General features: G+C 42.3%; 1 protein-coding gene across 3 annotated transcripts in view; it reads left to right on the plus strand.

The window, feature by feature from the left end:
* Positions 1 to 17,038, plus strand: part of EXPH5 (exophilin 5) — a 69,977-nt gene that overhangs the window by 7,830 nt on the left and 45,109 nt on the right. Inside the window, exon 2 of one of the 3 annotated variants that reach the window (XM_044752401.2) lies at positions 9,419 to 9,716. The exons of the other annotated variants lie outside the window; for them this stretch is intronic. The gene's annotated coding sequence lies outside the window, so the exon portion shown is untranslated. The remainder of the gene's footprint in view (positions 1 to 9,418; positions 9,717 to 17,038) is intronic. 3 annotated transcript variants of the gene reach the window in all.

The following is a 17,038-nucleotide window of genomic DNA, read 5'->3' on the forward strand; positions in this document are numbered from 1 at the left end:
AAGGATCTGTTCCGAGCCTCTCTCCTAGCTTCTGGTAGATCCTTGGCTTGTGGCAGCATGACTCCCATCTTCCCATGGCATCCTCCCTGTGTGCGTGTCTGTCTTTGTGTCCAGATTTCCCCTTTTTGTGAGGACACCAGTCATATTGCCTAAAAGCCCACCCTAATAACCTCATTTTAACGTGATTACCTCTATAAAGAGCCTATCTCCGATTACTTCTATGAAGACCTTATCTCCAAATAAGGTCATATTTTCAGGTACTGGGAGTTAGGACTCCAATGTATATTTTTCTGAGGATACAGTTTAACCCATAACAGTAAGGCTGGTTCAATGTTTTAAATAAATTACTATAAACCACTATATCAACAGTCTAAAGAAGAGAAACCTACAGTCATATCAATTGATGCATAAAAAGCACTTGACAAAATTGAAAATGCATTTGTGATAAAAACTCTCAATAAGGAAGAAATAGAACCTGATAAAAGGCATCTACAAAAAAACTTATAGCTGACATCATAGCTAATATGGGGAACAAAGCAAGGATGCGCAATCTCACCACTCCTATTCAACATCGTACTTGAGGCCTTAGCAAGCATTAAGCAAGGTAAAGAAATAAAAGGCATACATATCAGAAAGGAGGAGATAGAACTGTTCCTATTTGCAGATGACGTGATTGTCTACAAAGAAACCCCCCCAAAAAATTACCAAAAAAAGAAATCCTAGAATTAATAAGCAAATTTAGTGAAGTGGTAGGACACAAGATTAATACACAAAAATCTACTGTGTTTCCATCTACTAGCAAAGAACAATTGGAAATCTAAATTTAAAACTTTTGTGGAAAAGCAAAGGAACTGAATAGACGAAATGATTTTGAAAAAGAATAATAAAATTAGAAGAATCATACTACTTGATTTTAAGACTTAGTATAAAGCCATAGTAATCAAGATAGCATAGTATTTGTGAAGGAAAAGACATGTAGATTAATGAAACAGAATAGAGTCCAGAAATAGACCCCCAAAATATAGCAAATTGATTTTTTTATGAACGTGCAAGGGCACTTCAATAAAGGGTAGTCTGTTCAACAAGTGGTGTTGGGGTGATTGTGCACAAGGCTAGGAACATTTTCGTCACCCCAAAATAAAGTCTGTTAAATAGTTATTCTTCATACCTGCCTCCCTCCAGTTGCTAGTAACCACCAATCTGCCTTCCATCTCTATGGATTTATCTACTCTGGATATCTCATATAAATGGAATCATACAAAATGTAACCTTTGTGTCTGCTTTACTTAGCATAATGTTTTTGAGGTCTCTCTACCTTGTAGTATGTATTTGTACTTTGTTCTTTTTTATGACTGAATAATATTCCATTGTATGTATGTACCACATTTTTTTATCCATTCTTATGTTGATGAACATTTGGGTTGTTTCCACCTGTGGCTGCTGTGAATAGTGCTGCTATGAACATTCATCTACAAGGGTTTGTTTGAGTCCCTGTTCTCACTTCTTTTGGGTATGTACCCAGGAGTGGAATTACTGTGACATTTGGTAATTCTGTATTTAACTTTTTAGGAGCCATCTAACTATTTTCACCCATATTCACTTTATACAGCTGTTATCATCATACTGTGTGTATTTTTGTTTATTTACCTACCATCTAACATAAAAATAACCCCTTCATGGGGCTGGCCTGGTGGTGCAGCAGTTAAGTGCGCACATTCTGCTTCGGCAGCCCGGGGTTCGCCAGTTGGGATCCCGGGTGTGGACATGGTACTGCTTGGCACACCATGCTGTGGTAGGCATTCCACGTATAAAGTAGAGGAAGATGGACGCGGATGTTAGCTCAGGGCCAGGCTTCCTCAGCAAAAAGAGGAGGAGTGGCAGCAGATGTTAGTTCAGGGCTAATCTTCCTCAAAAAAAAAAAATCCCCTTCAAATTAAAGACTCATTGTCAACAATATTTTTTTGGCTGCATACTATTCTACTGTATATATTTTATAATTTAATTAACCATTCCAATATTTCAGCCACTTTGATTTTTTGTTATTCCTTTGTTTCATGTTACTGTGTTAAGTAACACTGTGACAGACCTTTGTGCTTACGTCCTTAATTCAATTTTAATTGTCTCCTTAGGATAAATTCCACATGTAGAATCATTAGTTTATAATATAAATATTTTCTAAATTCTGGTTGCATGTTACCAGATTGCTTTTAAAAAATGTTCTACCCAATTACCTTGACTGGCAGTGTGGAAAGCCTCCTATTTTACCATACCCTTCCCTGCACTGGATAGTGTTATTATTTTTAAAAATATTTGCTTATTTTGTAGGCAAACAAAAAAAACCTCTTATACTTGATTTAATTTCTAACACTGGGGTTATAAGGAATTTGAACTTTTTTCATATGTTTGCTATTCATTTACATTTTGTGATTTATGAATCATCTGTTTGTATCTTTGCCCAGTTGTATTTCAGGATTTGTATTCGGAATGCTTCTTTCACAAGTAACAGATCTAACCACGGCTTTAATTAATTGGGGATAAATTTTTCCGACATAACAAGACGGCTGGAAGTAGGCGACTGCCAGCTGGTTCAGGGGTTTAGGACGTCAGGATGGCGTCTTTGCAATGGAGGTGGCTGCACCTGCTCTGAGCATCACATCCGTGTTCAAAGCAGGAAGAGACAGGATAAGGTGGAACCAACTACATCTGTCCCTCTTATCATGGAAGTAAAAGATTTCTCAGACACCATCCCAGCAGATTTCCCCTTGTGTCTCATTGACCAGAACCACGTCATAAGGCCACTCTTCGCTGCGAGGGAATTGAGAAATCAAGGGACGGGATTCAAATGTTAGGCTTAGACCAGTCACGATCCATCTCCCGGCACTGAACTCTTCGCTGCCCACAATAAAACCAGAAAGGAGGAGAACTGGGGGGAGTGGATTCTAGAAGGTGGCCAACACTGTCTGACACAGAGTCTCAGTGTGGTTTTCTTCTTACGGATTTATATGTTTATACATTAAGGAAATTGACTTTTGTCCTATTTGTTACAAATATATTTCCCAGTTTTCAGTTTGCATTTATATTTGTCTGAAAATATGGGTTTTTTCATTTTTATATAGTAAAATATACCAACTTTTAAAAAGTTTTCTTTTTGTTTTTAAGATTAGAAAGTTCTCCCATCTAGAGATTAGGTCAACATTCACCTCTAATTTTTAAAATCTTTTTTAAAAATTTAACTTTTTAATAAATCTGACATATATTTTACTTATAAGGTAGGACAATTATATAAATTGATTTTTTCCCAAATAGCTAGCATCTTGTCCTGGTACCATTCATTTCCATCCACTTCTCAGGCCCATGATTATTCCTTTTAGAGAAAGGACCGCGGAACAACCGAACAGCAACAGCAACACCAAAGAGCTGATGAAGCAAATGCTCCAGCATCAGCTTTCATGAAATCTAAGAAGGAAATTGAAGGGAAAATGCTTTTGTACAGAGAAGTCTGATTGTTCGTTATACATATATCAGTGCACATCGTTAATGTGTCGTGTTTCAGCTTCCTTCCTCTTCCCATTTTCTATGCCACTTAGCAAACCCAACTGAGGGCAGACCATTCATCTTGAGGTCTCCATCAAGTGACCTGGTTGTCATTCAGATTCGGTTCTTACTAGTCAAACCAACACCCTGTTAGAGTGGTATAAGTTTTTAACTTATAATAAATTAATTTGCTTCAAAAGTTACTTAATCACAAGGATAAGCGATTAACAGGATTACTAGAAGAAAACAAGCAAACAAAATTAAACCCTCGCGTGTTGTGAATTTAATGTTGACTGCTCACAGGGCAACTGGTGAAGCTCTTTCAGAGCATTGCCTGCCTGTCAGTCAGGGTCCCGCCAGGGAAACAGAAACTACTGGGTATTTGAAACAGAATGTAGTGCAGTGAATTGGTTACATGGTGAAAAAAAGAGGCAGAGAAACCTAGGAGGGGACAGTGAGCAAACCAGAGACTGGCAGCAGCAGGCGGCCTGGTCGCAGTGATGTGCTGGTAACTGGTTCCCCTGGAGAAAAAGCCTTGATTTGCAGCTCTGGCCAATTTCAAGCCAGCAATAGTTTAACAACCAGCTTGCAAAATTCCTGAATAATTAACAATCTGCCCTTGTGAGCCGGTACAAGGCAGCTGGTTGGGAAGAAAAAGCAAACAGGTGTTGTTATCCAAGCCCACAGGCTAGGATCCCCAAGAGAAACTGGGACCATGCAGGCCTGTCGGGGGATTTGGAGACGTGGGCCAGTCACTGCCAGAAGTTTTGCCTGAGGCAGAGGGAGGAGGAAAAACACCCGGACTTTTCTCTTCTTGTCAACCTCCAATCTCCTGTCAGTGCCTGGCTGAAGCCAGCAGGAAGCAGCTGACTGATAGAGAGGGCCTGGGAAATGCAGCTTGCAGGGGTCGTTGCCCAGCAGCACGGAACAGAGCAGGGGACGGAACAATTTCTTGTCCTCTTCTTTTCTCTTCAATCCCTGTTGTCCTTTTCTGTCGTCCTTTAGATTCTGCTTTTTCTCACGACCCCATCTTATATTGCTAAGGCTTTGCTTCCCTGCCAGAACGTTCTCGTGAGTTTTCTTGTTGTCCTATACAGTTGTTCTGCCCACTCTGCTGTTTTCCAGTTTCTCTCTCTTGCTTCTGCACCTTTGGGAGTAGCCCTGTTCTGTTCTTGCTTCTCTGTGCTGCTGCTTCTGCCCTTCTGGATATTCATATTGTTCCTGTGCGGTGGTCAGTCTCCATCGCGCTCAGGTGAATCGAGGTCTTTGGATGGAGAGGAAGAGAGTCTCATTCAGGGCACTTTAGGTAGAGAGGGCTTTGCAGAAAGGTTACACGTGGACGGAAACTGGAATTTGAAGGTCTTGGGGAACCAAGACAACTCTAGGGACCAGTGTCTCTGCTCGCATGTCATAGCTCAAACTGTCTTTCTTCCAGGATGCCTTTGATTCCCTCACATTGTGCTGCTGTATCCTTCAGCTAGCTGATTCTTTCCACATTCTCTGGTCCAGAGTCTGATGCTCATGGCCATCATGCCGGGTCACCTCATGCCTATGGATGGGCTGCCCTATGGTCAGGCGTCCAAGCTGTAGCTCCTCCTGGGGAAAGCTGAGTGCTGGACTTCCTAAGCAGGAGCCTTGGACCATCCAGTTCAGCTAAAAGTGATGTAATGTTGGTGTGGCGGGCACTGAGATTCACCTGTCCAGGATTGGGCTGCACTTGCTTTTCCCTCTATGTGCCCACCTGTGCACTAAGATACATTTGATGTGTCTTCCTGGTTTCTGTGATGACAGGTCTTGGCCCGCAGTCTCCACTAAGACAGAAATTCTTAACTCTGGCTAAAATGACAACTTCCTGGGGAACTCTTAAAACTACTGATGCCAGGCCCCACCCCGACATCCCGGCTTAATGGATGTGTGATCTGGAGTTGGGCATGGGTATTTTTTCAAAGCTCCCCAAATAACTCTAATTGCAGTAGGCGTCCCATCCTGGCTGCCTGGGCAGTGGGCACTGACTTCACCTGTCATCTCTTTCCTACACTCCACTCCTTTGTACCAGTTGAGGGACTGTTGAGTTCTCAGAAACCATGTAGTTTGGGAGGGGAAATCTTGGAGTCTTAGCAAAGGACACTTGAGAGGGCCATGCCTGACACAAATGTAATAAGTTTTGTTTCTAGTACTTTCCCACTTTAAAACTGCTTGGCAGGATCAAAAGGATCTTCTGCCCCTGGAGCTGTTTAGTTTGGCAACCGGAAGAATTGCTTTTTTACTTTTTGTTGTTGTTGTTTTGTTTTACTGCCCACTAAATGTGAGTTACCCATAAACACAAATGCTGTAACATCCACGAGCTGATTAGATCCTGGCCTTGAACTTGCTTCCTGGAACCCAACTTTAGTCACAGGTTCTTCACATTGGCTGTTGAGTGGTTATATTCAACATAGAAAACAGGAAATGGTTAAAGAAGGGCAACATGGAAGCCCGAAGAGTTTCTGAAAGGGTAAAGCAGCCTTGTTTCAGTACAGATTGGCCAAAAGAAAGTGGAAGGAGTTAGATTGTCTGCTGTTTCTGAGATTATTCCAGAATACTTGACCAGTGGCTTCTTGAATATATGCAGTACTATAAAGCCTACCATGTTCACTTGATCCCTTCAAATATCCTTTAAGGTAGAAAGGGCAGATACTATTATCTTTATTTTTCTCTTTTTTCAAAGAGCCTCAAGACCATTGTAATGCCCAGGGTGGACGTCGGACTAGGACATAGGACTGTCCCCTGAGGCACTTGACCAGTGTGTGATACGGGTGACCAGTGTGATACAGGTGAAGTGATCCAGACACAGGGTGATGGAAATGTGTGGAAATGTAGGGGTTCCAAGGGAACTTAATGCCTTAGCTTTAAGTGAGTTGAATAGCAATTAAGAGAACAGGTGAACAGTGCTCATGGCAATGGCAGTGTAGGGGTCAGATTGCGGTCCCCCATGATCATCAGTCCCACCCTTCAGCCACACCAAACAAGCTCACCATCTAAGTGAGACCCAAGTGCTGTCCGTGGAAGGCAGCTTCACGACAAACCCCCCTCTCCCTGCCACCGACGGTCCAGCTTGCTACTCCTCAGCCCCTCAGCCAACATGCTGGTGGTGCTGCTGTGACACAGGCGGGAGTGACAGAATCCAGCTCTGAAGCCAGATCCTCAGAGGCTCCCAGATGGAAAATCTTGTGCGTCTTAATTAAATCCCATAAACAGCCCGTATTTTGATTTAAATTGGGTCAGAGTCCAGATGGCACCACAGGTTTTTCTTTTCATTTTTAGGCTTTTAAACCACGGAACTTTTTATAGCCTCTTGAAAATTGCCATCATGAATTTTCTCTGTCGTTCTCTTCCTTTCTTCCAGATGCCATAAAGGTATATAAAAACGACTTTTTGGACTCTGCATATTTGAGGGTAGGTCTAAGTTGCTGTCTGAATTACTGCATTTGCACTTGAGCTTGCCCTTCACGGCTCTCCTTCAGGATCAGCAATGGTGAAGCAAGCACCCTGCTTGCTGAAAGTTGTCCCCTGAGTAGTGGGTATGGGTGCTCCACACCTCAGAGTAGAAGAAGCACCGGGGCTGGTGGGGGGATTTCTGACAATGGCCTTCCCCACAGAGGAGTATGTCAGGGATTGCCTGGCCACCCCTACGCTGTCTCTGGTCTGCTTCCTGGTGCCTCGTCTTCCTTAAAGATATCTGTTTCTCCCTATTCTCAGTAAGCCCTCGCCTCAACCAAAACACATTCTTATTTGTAGGTTATGCAATAGCACCAGCTCCACAAAAGGCAACTGGAAAGGCCAATAAATTAGGTCATGTCTGTCCACAGCTGTTTAATTGCTTTGCCGCTGCCATCCAGGCAAAACTCTTTAAAAGGTTTATGAGTAACATATTCCCTGCAGCATAGCTGTCTCCACCTTCAAAGCCACACCGGACCCCACCCTCACCCAGCCTGCTTTAGCACTTGTACACCCAGTTCCACTGAGCACTGGCTCCAGCTTCTCCCCCAGCTTTTTTCGCTTCCCCATGTGTCAACTCTTTAACACCTTGTTCTGAGCCTCCCAGATCCTTAAGGAGAGTTCATGGGAACAAAACGATACATGAATGTAAATTCTTTATTATAAATAATTTGCATGTGTCTAAAAACCAATTAACAAGTGTTGTAAATGCCACAGTTTCCAAACAGTGCTCAAAACAAGAGTTATAGTTTTATCCTTAAAGTGATAAAAATGCTTTTCTGTACTCAGCTCACCTGAGCTTCATCTCTGAGGTGCCATAGGCACTCACAGGTGTTAGACTCACGGTCATCCCTAAAAAATGGGCGATTCTACACCTCCAGGGACCTGGGTCTCTTGGGGAGGTGAGCCAGGTCCCCGCTACTCCTTTGGCTTGGATCTGCCTGCCTTCCTGGGAGGCAGACAGTCATCAGGAATTTTTATTGTAGGTCAGTCAACTGTCAAAATGAAGTGTTGGGAGTAGCATTGCAATTTCAGCTCTTTTTCTGGGAGCTTCCAGATATGACGAGCTCCTCCATCTGCAGCAAAAAGGCAATTGTCCTTGGAACCTGTGGCTGCCTCAGGACCTTCCTCACCATACCTCACAGCTGGAGGTCAGAGGTCTGGGTACCTCTGTGTTCCTCTCTAGAGGGAGAGCCCCATAGGATAGATTATTATTTTTTTTCCGTATCATGATTCAACAACACTTTTGTTGAGCAGCAAACACTCATTTCTTTAACAGATATATTTGAGATCCTGCTATGAACCTAGTACCAGAGACACAAAATGCTCTCTCCGATCTCTCAATGTCATGAGGGAGACAGATCTGAAAACAGTATATTCATGATGACACAGCAGATGATAAGATAGTTATGCACAGGGGCACAGAGGTCATTTAACCCTATGTCAGGTCTCAGGAAAGACTTGCTGGAGGAGATGGTGCCTGAACTGAGTCTTGAAGGAGGTGAGGGGTGAATAAAGGTGGGAAGGGCATTCCAAATCAAGTGAACAGCAATAGGTAAGGCTCAACAAGTGGAAGACTATGGTGGAGGTGCAGGCACCATCACTGGGATACAAAGTGAGAGCCAGTGACTGGCAAGAGAGGGCCTGGTGAAAACTGGAGGCGAGGAGGAGCCATTGAAATGCTTAGCACAACAGAGTGACAACATCAAATTTGCTTCTTGAGTGGATGGCTCTGGGTGACGGTGAGGCCTGGCTCAGAAGACAATATGTTTAGAGGCTTTGACTGGGATGAAGAGAAGGGGACAGATTCAGGAAATATTTGGGAAGTTCACTTAGCAGGACTTGGTGGCTGATCACCTGGAGGAGGAGAGGGAAGGAGCGTTCACATGAACTCAGGCTTCTGGCTCTGATGTTTTTGGCATTTGACTTACTGTTTACACTGAAACTGGTGGATCCAAGTGGACTCTACACTTTGTGAGTCCAGGGCGAGCTAATGTACTGATATTAAAGGACATCAATTACTCTGTCAGCTTTTAAACATTTAGATACATTATCTCTTGATGTAAATTATCTCTTAGCAATAAGGTCAAGTTTTAGGCCTGTGACCAGGATTAGGGTGAAGGGAGGAGTGGGCAAATTTCAAAGCAGAATTCTGGCAAAGGAGATTGGAACTTGTTCCTGAGCTCCAGATGGCCTGGTCAAGGACTTCTGGGGAGAAGCTGAAAGCAGCCACTTGACAGTAGAGGAGGGGACCGATTGGCCCACAGAACCACCACATGGGCACGCTGAGACCAACAGTCTGCCTGACAGCAGGTGCCCAGCCAGCCGGAGGAAACTGTAGTTGCTTTCATTTCCTCCCTCTCAGCTGTGGACTTCTGCCAGGAGCTTTCTCTCTCTCTCATTGTAGGCGAAAATAGTTAAGGGCAACTGATCATTGAAACATCCAAAAAAGTCGAGACATTTCATTTCAAGCGGCTGTTTCCTCCATGAAGAAGCAGCAAGCTGGCTTCTCAGCAGCACCCTTCTCTTCAGGACGGGGTCAGCAGAAGTGTATTTCACCTTCAGCAAGTGGGGGATCCCCTCTCTTCCAAGTGCTCTGCCCACCAGCCTGGGGCACTGGAGATCTTGGTTTTGAAGCTTACCACAAGTCACTGAAGAGAGAGACAAAGCCATCCTTCTACCTCGTGCTTCCCAACACCTACCAGGTAAGCTGCTGCGCACTAGAGTGAAGCCCCTGACAGATGATTTGGACCTGGTATTCCAGAATTTGCTTGAATACATTGAACACACACCTCTGCGTTCAAAGCAGCAAGGCTGAGAATGGTATCTTCAGCAGGCATGATGATAAAGGAAAAAGATACCCCTTCCCAAATTTGTCATGATGGGGATTTACTTAAATAAATCCCAATATCTTTGGGGCTCAAGATTAGTGATATTTTCATTTTTATTAAGGTAATAGATCCTTGACAAAAATTTTGAGGACCTACTATTTGTATGGGCTATGCAATCTGCTATGGTAAATGGAAAGTGTAGAACCCAAGAAATTTATCATCTATTTGGGTGGACAGGACATGAAAACTTAAATAATGTTATAAGACTGCACATGACTAAGTGTCTAATGGGTGGCACAGATGGTAGGATTTTGGAGTGGGAGGAAGATGGATGGGAGCTGAAGTAATTAGGAAATCCTTCGTGAAGAGGCTGGCCTGGAAGTGTGGTTGAATGTGGGTAAGTGGAAGAATCACTTCCAATTACGACTTGATAACGTTTCCATTGAACCAATCTACATAACACACAATTAAACTTTAATTAGTAGTTGGAATATGTAAATTTTTGATTCTGAAAGGCGATTCATGTCAGTATTAGAAACTAAGGTCTTAGAGACTAAGGTCTTTGTTTATTGTGGGTAACTGCTGGCTTGCTGGAACATTCCATCCCACCTGAATTCTGTTCCTCCCCCTCCCAGAGATCTGTTCACCTTCAGTAAATTCTACTAAATGTTCACTAATTTTTAACAACCTTGCACATAAAAATAAGATTTAGGTTAACTATTCTTGTTTGTTTTGGGTTTTTTTCTGTACGTGATAAGGAGCAGAGCAGCACAAAATGATTTCTGATAAACTAGAAGTTAACCGTGTGTTACAGGGTTATGTGGCACCTTTCTTCATATCTGAGGCTTTCAGCTGAATCGACTGAATCAGGGCACAATCATCCAGTGTGATGGTGTTTGTGTGAATGAGTGACAGGCATGAGGCCACAGTAAGAAATCTTTAGCTCCCCCTCCAAGCCCTGTTCTTTACATGAGAGCATAGAAGTCTTGCATGGTCTTAGTATTGAACTTTCTCCTGTGTGTCTACCAAGAAATTGAGAGAATTTCAGAGTTTCTGGGATTCTTATTTATAGCCCAATGACACACGACGTTAATGAAAATATTAATAGATAATGGTTGACCTCAGTGAGTAAATTTAAATTTTTTTCTCTTGATCCAAGACCTGCAAATAAAAACTTCCTACGACCACTTCACGTAAACAAGCAAAACTAAGTCATTCACTCTCCTACTTCCTTTGCTCAGATTATTTTGTCGATGATGGCCTTCACTCATCCCCCCTACACACACACACATGTACACACACACACACACACATATCTACTATCCACATCATTAGATCATTCACTGGGGAACAGGCATCACTAGTGAGGAATAGTGGTGGGTTCAGACTCTGCCCCAATGGGGCTTATACCCCAGTAACTCTACTTCTACTTGTGCTTTAAGCCCCATCTTTGTGAACGCTTTCCCAGCCCTTAGCCAGAATTAATTTTATCCTTCTTTATGATCCCAAAGCAAGAGTCTTGGTTTTCTAAGGATTGTGATATAATAAGATATATATATATATATATATATATGTATATATGTATTTAGTCTTTGTCTCCTGTTCCTGGCACAGAGCTTCTTATATCCTTGAAATTTCTTGAGTGGCGGGGGCTAAAAGGAATGTCTTTTGTTATTAACAATGAACTCCTTTCAACTATACCTGAGTTTATGCTAATGAGGTGACTCTTGGAGGATGGGGACTGGTAGACAGAGGAACCAACCATGTGATTAGAGGGTTGGAGCTTTTAGCCCCATCCTCTGACCTCTGGGGAGGGCATCCAGAGGCTGGAGATGGACTTAAATTACCAATGACCAATGACTTAATTAATTATGCCTGCATAACGAAGCCTCCATAAAAACTCTAAAGAACGAAGTTCAGAGAGCTTCTGGGTTGGTGAACAAGAATGAATCCATGAACCACGAAGGTGGCATAACCCAAACTCCACAGGGACAGAACCTCCTGTGCTCAAGACCCTTCTGGATCTTGTCCTATGTATCTCTTCATCTGGCTGTTCACGTATATCCTTTAAAATATCTTTTGTAATAAATTGGTAATAGTAAGTAAACTATTTGCCTGGGTTCTGTGAGCTGTTCTAGTAAATTATCAAACCTAGAGAGGGGGTTGTGGGAACCTGCAATTTATAGCTAGTCAGTCACAGGTGCTGGAGACCTGGACTGGAGATTGGTGTCTAAAGTGGGGTCAATTTTGTGGGACGGAGCCCTCAACCTGTGTGGGCTGCACTAACTTCGGGTGGTTAATCAGAAATGTTGTGAGTAGAGAAACTGTTTTTCTTTTAATGATCTATCATGTCATGTGTTGTATCACAGCTATTTTGTACATATCTTTTCCCACTGTTAGATCTTAAATTTCCTACAAATTTCTTTAATTTTCTTTAAGGTTCCTTAAATTTCTTCAAATCGTCCTGACAAATTTAAATGCTCATTTTAGTTTAATTGAATTCATTTTTTTCCCTCAAAAAGCATTTTTCAATCTTTTGCCTAAGTGCCAGTACTGAGTTAGATCATCACCCAAAGAATGTGTAAGGAAGGGCATTGCAAGCAGATAAGAAACTTGGAAAAAGGCCCAGAGAACATGGCAAAGAGTTTGGAATGGTTGGCACTTAGGGTTTAAATGAGAGGATATAGGAAACAAGTCCAGATGGTAAGCAGGAGGTCTGGTCATGAAGAATTGAGTTTTACAGATGAAGAAAATCAGACACACAGATGTTATTTGATCAGCCCAAGTAACAAAGGATTAGAAACCATCATCTGGTTGCCGCCACCATCCGGTCCCGGTACGCTCACATAAGCTCAGACAGTAACTTTATGCAACCATGCCAGTCTGGGGCGATTGGCTGGGAAAAGATGAAGATAGTGCTAGAGACCGTCTCTGACAATAGTGACTGTGTGGATGAGCCACATTATACCTCTCTTTGTACTTATCATTGCAACCTGAACAGAGGCAAGAGCTATAGGAGACAAACAACTGAGAAAATTAGGTGCACTGAAGACAACACGTGGCCCGGCCAGTTGTAGTGGCCAATCTGAGCCCCGGTTAGTAATACACAGACTGCTCTGTGAGCTACACTGTGAAGCATATACGAAGAATTCCCAACTCTGCCATCCTTTTGGTCCTTTGCCTTAGCTTCAAAGAACCAATATTTTCAGTAGTGCCTGAGTTAAAATCATAAGCAAAGGTGTTGAGCAGTTAAGTCATAAAAAATAACACTTATCCAATAAACATATGAAATAATGTTCAACCTCTTCAGTAATCAAAGAAATTTTTAAAAACTGAAAACCATTTTTTTTTTGCTAATAGATATCAGATTAGCAAAGATTAATAAGAACAGTAATAACTAATGTTAGCAAGGACGTGGGAAAATTGGCCCTTGTATACAATCTGCTAGTTGGAGAAAAATTTGATATAACCTTTCTCCAGAGCAGTTTGGTAATGTATTTCATGTCATTAAAACGTGTTCATCCTTTGACCTGGAAATTCTATTTTGAGGAAATTTATCCTAAGAAATTAATCAGAGATGTGTACAATGTTAGGTTTGAACTATGTTCATTTTAACATTATGGCTGTGAAAAATTAGAAACAACACATATATCTAGTGATAAGGGAGTGGATACATATACTACAGTACAAAGATACAAGGTAAAGGAATATTGATGTAACAGCATCCTTAACATAATGCTAAGTGGGAAATGGCTGCAAAACAGCATTTATAGTGTAAAAACATTTTTTTAAAATGCATACACTGGGGCCAGCCCAGTGGCATAGTGGTTAAGTTCTTGCACTCCACTTCGGCGGCCCAGGGTTTGCAGGTTCAGATCCCAGGCACCGACCTACACACTGCTCATCAAGTTATGCTTGTGGCGGTGGCCCACATACAAAATAGAGGAAGATGGGCTCAGACGTTAGCTCAGGGCCAATCTTCCTCACCAGAAAAAAAAACAGCTTATGTGTATAACTGGCGTGTTGAGCAAGCAGGACTCGTGGAATATAATCTGAAAGCATCTTCAGTTTTGCCTGTAAATGCCACTGGATAAAAATGTGAGCAGTCTCATGACTTTCCTGCTCACTCTTAAATAATAAAAGTCCTTGGGTCACTTGAAGATGCAAAGCTCCGTCTCACTTCAGTGTGATAATTAGATTGTCCAGTCCCCGATTAGTTCCATTTTCATTCAGAGCAGCAGCCGTTTCGCTGGCACAACCACGACTTGCTGTGGGGAGAAGCCTCTGACAGCGAGGAGGGATTTGATCCTCCCTTCCCTGTAAGCCTCTACCTCTCCATCCTCTCCATGGTGGTTGTTGACAGTTCCACGGTTGAAGTGGAAGGGGGATGGGAGGAGAGGTAGGAGTTTGGGTGGGGATGGGGGATGTATGCTGAAAAGTTCTTGCTTCACTGGGATGGCCGTAGGGTGGCTGTAGGTAGCTTCACACTCTCTGGGTTGGGCAGATGTTTGGTTTGCCTTTTTTCTTGTGTGCTCTTGTGGGGTTTTCAGGCTCTCTTCTCCTGCAGCTCTCTTGGCGTGATGACATGCCCTCCCCTGCTCTCTGCCAACCCCTCCATGTCCCTAGGGATCCAGTAATTCACCCAAAGCCTCTTCCTGCTAAGGTCTCTTCACCTCCTGAGCCAGCTCTCGTGGACATGAGCTAAGAGAGCCCCACACCTCCCCAGCCCTCCTGTGGCCCATTCCTTGTCCATGGGAAACATGCACCCTGGAAGTGAGGACCGAGCGCCAGCTGAGCAATCTCCCTTCAGTATCCATTTACTCCCTTCACTCTGGGCTGGCTGGTCCCAGTTTCTCGAACTTAAACTTCTCAGGCAGGAGTCAGACACCAGTCAGCCTTTCCCCAAAACTGTAGGGGGCATATATTAAGCTCTTTCAGTGGTACTGTTGAAGGCCCTCTCTCTAAAGAAGGACTCCCTCTGTCTCTACTCATCTGACTAATGTGGGTAAGGGGACTTGTAACCCTAACAAGAGGGCTTTGGCTTTTGTGTATGTGATAAGAACACCACACTCTTAACAGACTTTTTAGTAGACAATACAGTATTGTTATCTGTAGGCACAATGTTGTACAGCAGATCTCTAGAACTTACTTTATACCTGTTGATTAGCAACTCCCTATTTCCCCCTTCCCCCAGCCCTGGGCAACCACCAAACTCCATTCTGTGAGTTTGACTATTTTAGATACCTCATATAGGTGAAATCATGTAGTATTTGTCCTTTTGACTGGCTTATTTCACTTAGCATAATATCCTCAGGGTTCATCCATGTTGTCACATATTGCAGGATTTCCTTTTTTATGGTTGAATAATATTCCATTGTATGTATATACTACATTTTTTTTTAATCCATTCATCTACTGGTGGACGTTTAGATTGTTTCTACATCTTGGCCATTGTGAATAATGCTACAATGTACGTGGGAGTGTTAATATCTCTTGTAGATCTTTATTTCAATTCTTTTAGATAAATACCCATAAGTGGGATTGCTGGATCACATGGTAGTTCTATTTTTAATTTTTTGAGGAGCCTGAATACTGTTTTCCGTAGTAACTACACCATTTTACATTCCCATCAACAGTGTACAAGGGTTCCAATTTCTCTACATCCTTGCCAACAACATATATATATATATTAGCCACCCTAACAAGTGTGAGGTGATATCTCATTGTGGTTTTGATTTGGGTTTCTCTGATGATTATTGACATTCAGCATCTTTCCATGTATTTATTGGCCATTTGTATACCTTTTTTGGAGAATGTCTATTCAAGTCCTTAGTCTATTTTTAAATCAGGTTATTAGGTTTTTTTTGCTATTGAGTTGCAGGAGTTCCTTATACATTTTGGAAATTAACTTTTTATCAGAGATATAGTTTGCACATATTTTCTCCTATTTCACAGGTTGCCTTTTCACCCTATTGATTGTTTCCTTTGCTGTGTTGAAACTTTTTAGTTTGATATAGTCCCACTTGTCTATTTTTGCTTTTGTTGCCTGTGCTTTTGGTGTCATATCCATGAAATCGCATCACATTTCCCGGGTTCAAAATACATTACAAAGCTACAGTAATTAAAACAGTATGGTACTGGCATAAAGACAGATATACAGACCAATAGAACAGAGTAGAGAGCCCAGAAGAAAGTCCATGTGTATATGTCAACTGATCTTTGACATGGGTGCCAAGAACATGCAATGGAAAAAGGACAGTCTTTTCAACAAATGATGCTGGGAAAACTGGATATCCACATGCAAAAGAATGAAATTGGACCCTTATCTTATACCATACACAAAAATCAACTCAAAATGGGTTAAAGACTTAAACATAAAACTGGAAACTGTAAAACTAGAAGAAAACATGGGGAAAGGCTTTGGCCTTTTTTTGGTTTGTTTTTATAAATCCTGCCAAGCAAGTTCTCCTGACTGGTCTGCTCACAATTCACTTGGATATGTGGGATCTTTTGTTTTCATGCCTCAGCTAAAACTGAGACAACCTCAGGGTAACATCCTGTTACCCCTGCTTTAAAATGTTGGGTGGACGTATGCACACATAGCACTATGTCTAGTTGTGGGGACTATGAGTGGATTTTTTTTCTTCAATATTTCTGTAATTTCCAAGTCTTCTGTATTGAGTGTAATCTTATTTTCATAATTAGAAAAAAATGAACTTAAAAATTGTATAATGGCAAATCAAAGTCAGTTTTGTTGCCATTTGAAATTTCCTGTCCCAATGCTGAAGAATTCCCTTTTGAAGAGATTGCTACATGTCGCTTGGCTGGATGTTTTGGTTATGCTCTTTCAGGTGACAAGGAACATACACTAGTTTACCTCAAGCAATGGGTGGCACTTTATCAAAAGTCTACAATGGGGAAGTGAGGAAACATGGGAAACAGCCTCGCCCTGGACAGCCAGTCCTTGGGAACTGGAATGGTGATCAGAATACAGCAGCGTTCTGGTACCAAGCAACTGGGCTGGGAATCGGCCAGACTTGTGGATCAGCTACTCTGCTCTGCTTCTCCCTGATGGCTTCCACTGCCACAGCTGATTTTCTTCTTGCAACTCTCCTCTGCTTCATGGCTTCTGCTCCTGGTGCTGCTTGATGCCTTCTCGCTCTTTATGTCTCAGCCTCTGTCACTTTAGTTTGTCT

This window comes from Equus asinus, chromosome 20, assembly GCF_041296235.1.
Source record: "Equus asinus isolate D_3611 breed Donkey chromosome 20, EquAss-T2T_v2, whole genome shotgun sequence".
Lineage (NCBI taxonomy): Eukaryota > Metazoa > Chordata > Mammalia > Perissodactyla > Equidae > Equus > Equus asinus.